Below are 6,245 nucleotides of genomic sequence, written 5' to 3' on the forward strand. Positions count from 1 at the left end.
CAAGGCTGTCCTGTCTCTCTTGATCTCGTCCTTGTCTGACGAGATGCTACCGTTGGCGGTGGGCCGACCGGCGTCGCGTAAGTTGTGGTTGGCGATTGAGCAAGAGCTCGGCTCGGCAACGCGGTCTCGCGCGGTTCGTTTGCTCAGTGAGCTGCAGCGTTTTTCGCAGGGGGCTTCGTCCGTTTCGGATTATTTGAACCGGGCGCGGATTTTGGTGGAAGACTTGGCCCTTGCTGGGCGTCCGGTTCCTCTTGATGAGCAGAATATTTATGTCTTCCGTGGACTGCGGTCGGATCTTCGCCCGCTTGTTGCTCCGTTGACTCGTGGTGACCCGGTAACTCTCTCGGATCTTTCCGATTATTTAATTTCTCAAGAATATATCTACGCAGGTGATGGTCCGGTTGGTGCGCCGGTTGCCTTGACCGTTCACCGTGGTGGCCGGGGCGGTCTTGGCGGAGGCCGGTTCTCCCGAGGTGGCTCGGGCAGTGGGGGTTCCGGCGGCAGTGGGTCGGGCACCGGCGGTTCGGGCAGTGGCGGCCGTGGTCGCGGTGGCCGGGGCCGTGGCCGTGGTCGCTCGGATGTGCGTTGTCAGATTTGTGACAAGATTGGGCACTCGGCGGCAAATTGTTGGCGCCGTTATTCTGAGTCGTCTGGTCCTCAGGCTAATGTGGCTTTTTCTGGTGGTGAGGGTGGTTCGGTTGACTCTCACCAATGGTTTCCTGATACTGGGGCCACTAATCATGCCACTCCCGATTCCTCTCAGTTGATGTCCTCGGCAGGTTATGACGGTTCGGACACTCTTCGTGTCGGCAATGGTGCAGGTATGCCTATCTTTAGTGTTGGATCTACTTCGATAGCCTCGTCTTCTAGAGTGTTTCGATTAGATGATGTTTTGCATGTCCCTGGTTTGTCTTCCTCTTTAATTTCTGTTCAACGCTTTGCCAAAGATAATCGTGTCTTTTTTGAGTTTCATCCTGACTGTTTTCTTGTGAAGGATCTCTTGACCAGGGAGGTGGTTTTTAAGGGGGGAACTTCTGGTGGCTTATACTCCTGGCCCGCGTCTTCTGCTCGTTCTGTTGCTTATGTTGCTGCGCGTGCTTCGTCTTCTACGTGGCACAAGCGGCTTGGTCACCCTCATACTCGGGTTCTTCGTCAGATTTTGCAGTCTTCTGGTGTTAGTAGTTTTAATTCTAGTGATTTATCTCGTTTGTGTTCTTCGTGTCAGTTAGGGAAGTCATCCCGTTTTCCTTTGCCCCGTGTTGAAACTAAAACTACCCGTGTACTAGAATTGGTTTATACTGATATTTGGGGCCCTGCGCCTGTGCACTCTGTGAATGGTTTTCGTTACTTTGTTTTGTTTGTGGATGACTTTACCCGTTTTATTTGGTTTTATCCGATGCGCTTAAAAACTGATATATATTCCATATTTGAACGGTTTCGGTCACTCGTTGAGCGCTCGTTCTCACAGAAAATACTTTCTATTCAGTCTGATTTAGGGGGAGAGTATAAGAAACTTCACTCTACCTTTGAGTCTCTTGGCATTCGTCACAGGCAGTCCTGTGCATACACACATGAACAGAATGGGCGGGTAGAACGCCGTAATCGGCATATAGTTGAGACTGGTTTGGCCCTGATGGCTCAGGCGTCTGTTCCATCTCGTTTCTGGGACTATGCGTTTGAGACTGTTGTATACTTGATTAATAAAATGCCTACCAGTGTCTTAAATAATGAGTCTCCTCACTCTCGTTTGCACCGGTCTCCTCCGTCCTATTCCTTTTTGCGTGTCTTTGGGTGTTTGTGTTTTCCTTTATTGCGTCCCTATAACCGTAATAAATTGGAATATCGTTCTTCTCCTTGTGTGTTTTTAGGGTATCCTGACTCTTTTCGTGGCTATCGTTGTATGAATCCTGTCACTAATAAGGTCTTTATCTGTCGCCATGTGCGATTCGATGAGTCCGTTTTTCCTTTTGCTGGATCTGTTGCTTCGCAGGTGGTGTCTCGGCCTCCAGTGGTGCCGTGGGGTGTTGCCCCCATCGTGCATGTCTCCTCTTCAGTTATGGAGCCTGTCGATGATACACCGGTTCCGGATATGCCCGCGGGTCCGGCTGACTCTGTCTCCACTGAACGGACCGTTTCGGCTGTCCCTAAAGCTTCTCGGGGTCGACCTCGTGGTAGTAAGAACAAGGTGGCAGGTCCGCCCTCTCATGTTATGGCAACGAGGAGTCGGGGCCCGCAGGAGCATGTGGCTCTCGTTTCTGCCACTACAAACATGTTACTCTCAGGCTGTGGCGCATCCTGAATGGCGTGAGGCCATGGATGCTGAGTTTAATGCTCTCCTACACAACCAGACTTGGACTCTGGTCCCGTACACTCCAGGTATGAATGTTGTGAGTTGCAAGTGGGTGTTTCGGGTGAAACGGAATGCTGATGGGTCTATTGAGCGGCATAAGGCTCGTCTGGTGGCCAAAGGTTTTAATCAGGTCGCTGGTAAGGATTTCTTTGAGACTTTCAGTCCGGTGGTCAAGCCAACCACGGTTCGCCTTCTTCTGTCACTTGCTCACTCCCGTGGTTGGTCCATTCGTCAGTTGGATGTCCACAACGCTTTTCTGAACGGTAACCTGGCGGAGATAGTGTATATGCGTCAGCCGCCTGGTTATGAGGACAAGTCTGTTCCTGATTATGTTTGCCATCTACAGCGTTCATTATATGGACTGAAGCAGGCTCCTCGTGCCTGGTTTACCCGATTGCATGACTTCCTGATCTCTGTTGGGTTTGTTCCGTCCAAGACTGACGTTTCGTTGTTTATATATTCTGTCAGTGGTGTGCAGCTTTACTTTCTTGTGTATGTGGATGACATTTTGGTCATGGGATCGGACTCGAGCCGTGTTGATGGGCTTGTGGCTCAGCTTGCGCGTACATTCAAGATTCGGGACATGGGACCCCCGTCTTTCTTTCTTGGCATTGAGACGATGTCACTATCTGATGGTATTCTTCTGTCTCAACGGCGTTATATACAGGATATTCTTAGACGTGCAGGCATGGTTGACTGTAAACCGGTTTCTACACCTATTTCGGTGGCTCGGTCTGATGTTGATGATTCTACTCCGTTTGCTGATCCTACTCACTACCGTAGCATTGCAGGTGCACTTCAGTACCTGACGGTGACTAGGCCGGATTTGTCTTATGCAGTTAACAGGCTTTGTCAACGCATGCAGTCGCCCACCACTGCGGACTGGGCGGTTATGAAGCGTGTTCTGCGGTATGTGAAAGGCACTCATGGTATGGGCCTCTGTATTCGCAAGTCGGAGTCTCTTGCATTGCATGCGTTCTCGGATTCGGATTGGGCAGGTAATCCGGATGACCGAAAGTCTACGAGTGGGTTTGCCGTCTTCTTGGGGTCCAATTTAATTGCCTGGTCTTGTCGGAAGCAGCGGACAGTGGCGCGGTCCTCTACTGAGGCCGAATATAAGGCACTGGCTGATGTGGCGGCAGAGGTCACGTGGTTGGTTTCTTTGCTGCGCGAAATTGGCTTTCCTCCAGACGCTGCGCCGGGGCTGTGGTGTGATAATCTGGGAGCAACATACCTCTGTGCTAATCCGGTTTTTCATGCACGAACTAAGCATGTTGAAATCGATTATCACTTTGTTCGAGACAAGGTTGCCAAGAAGGAGTTGCAGGTTCATTTTATTTCCACGAAGGACCAGCTAGCTGATATTTTCACCAAGCCACTTGCATCTGCTCGGTTTTCATTGCTTCGGGACAAGCTCAATATTTCGAATGCTCCACCTTGAGCTTGAGGGGGAGTGTTAGGACTCTAGTATTAGTAGTCTAGTAGAACTCTTTATACTTGTCTTCTATATTAGTATTGTACAGACTATTGTTCGTTTCGGTTAATCAATACAATCCTCATCTTTTGGATTAGATACAAGGACTGTAGCCTCCTATTATATTCCTGTGCCCTTTAATATAAATTTTCGTACATAATATATAATTCAACAATTAATTTACTGTCTTTTAATTAAAATAAAACACTTTTTAAATTTAGTATTAAAACTATACCAAAATGAATAGGTCATGCGTTCAAGAAGATGCATATAAAATAATACTGTAATTAGACCAAGAATTGGCAACAATCGTTTGTGTTTTAATTCAGATGCGATTATTTTGATAATGGAAATATCAAAAGAAAATGTTAAGCACCCTGCACTTTCTGCTCACAAAGTAATCAATTTATGATTTGGCAAATACAACATATTAATTTTTTCTTATTTAATTTTATTTCAAAAGTCAATATTTAGCTTATTTATCTTTGAAACTTGATTTATGATTGTGATTTGTGAAGTACAGAGAGTGTGTGTGGTACTGTATGTGTACATAATATGTAAATGTTTATACGCCATGTTTGGGTCATAGAAAATGTTTTTCAAAGGAAATTTTTTTTTTTTTTTTTGAATTTAGGAAAATTAGGGTCCGTTTACTAAGAAAAACTGTTCTCTATTCTCTGTTTTCTAATTTTTCAATTTTTATTCTCTATTTTTTGTTAGAAAACTTGTTTACTAACACTTATTTTTTTGATTTTTTTTTTAAATTAACGTTATAAAATCAATAAACGCGCGTCTAGGAAAGTCAACAACTGTCAGCAATGAAAAAGACTCTCTTTTTTTTCTCCTGTGATAACGTGACGGGAAGCACGCCGGAAGGATTTTTGCTACAAAAACGTTAGTCGTGGACCTAGATTGCAAGGTTTGAAACTCGTGGAGAAAAGCTGAAAGTGCCACTATAGGCGTGAGACCAAAAGTGCGAAAAACTCTAGTAATGTGGTTATAGTGACATATAACTAAATAGATGATAGATGATTATGTTTTTCATTTAGAAAATAGTTTTTAAGGATCTGTTTGGAAAGTAGGAAAATGACTTCTGGAAAATGACTTTTGGAAAATGAGTCATTTTCCAGAAGTCATTTTCTTTTCCTGTGTTTGGCTGCACAATGAAAAATTGTCTTTTGGTGTTTGGCTCATTTTTCGGAAATAATGTAGAATTGTATAATTAAACATTTTATATAATTAATTATTTTGTTTAAAATATATAAAATTTACAATAATATTATAAATAATAATATTTATTTTTAAAATCAAATAATATTATTTATTAAAAAAAAAAACATAATATTCATGGTTTCCGGCTGGTTTCTGCGCAGGAAACCATCCTGCGGAAACCATGTCTGTTTACTATATATTTTTTTTTTTATTTTTTTTTTTAAAAACCTTTGGTTTCCGGCGGAAACCGGTTTTCGCCGGAAACCAGTGAGCCCAAAAGCCAAAGGATGAAGAAGCCAATGAAGATGAAGAAAGTCAACTGCTCTTGAAGTGAAGAAATGAAGAAGTCAACATCTGGAAAATGACTTCCCCTTTTTCAAAGGGGAAGTTGTTTTCCTTAAAAATGGGCTCATTTTCCATTGACCAGTACCTCATTTTCAGTTGACTTCAAATTTTCCTTCTTTCCAAACATTGAAAACCCGGAAAATGATTTCCAGAAATCATTTTTCGGGTTTCCAAACACACCCTAAGAGTGTTCCAGTTTTCCAGAAATTTTCAGAAATTATTTTCAGTTTTCAAAATGGAAAACTGTGCTAGTTAACATGTTTTCTGTTTTCTATTTTCCAGTTTTCAGAAATTTGCAGTTAGTAAACAACCTCTAGATTTTTCTTTGTTTGGTTCATGGAAAACATTATATTTTCCATTGGAAAACAGGAAAACATTTTCCAAGGTCCCCCTTGGTATTTTGTTTTTCATGGAAAATGTTTTTATAGTTGTTATTATTATGTAGGGGTATAATTGTCTTTATACTCATTATTCTTTACAATTCCAAACTCAACCAAACAATAGAATCGATATTCCCAGTAATTTATTTTCTACTAACCAAATAATGTAATTAATTTTTCCAGTATTGAATTTCAATTCCATTTCCTTTTAAATATTTTTCGCGAACCAAACATGGCCTAATTGATTTGGAAGAAAGTATTAGTTTGCTTATTGTTGGATTCTCACGTACGACTAATGTTTCGATTTACACATGATTGATAATTTTAAGACCTAAATGAGTTGTTTTTTAGTATTGAGGATTCTCCTTTTCTAGAAGGGAAATAACGTTATCTTTTAATTATTAAGTTATTTGAATCGGGCTACCCGAGTCGATATAATTTATCATTTTATATTATATTATATTATACTAGTATGATTTCATCT

This window comes from Ipomoea nil, unplaced genomic scaffold (genome assembly GCF_001879475.1).
Source record: "Ipomoea nil cultivar Tokyo-kokei standard unplaced genomic scaffold, Asagao_1.1 scaffold3384, whole genome shotgun sequence".
In the NCBI taxonomy this organism is placed as follows: domain Eukaryota; kingdom Viridiplantae; phylum Streptophyta; class Magnoliopsida; order Solanales; family Convolvulaceae; genus Ipomoea; species Ipomoea nil.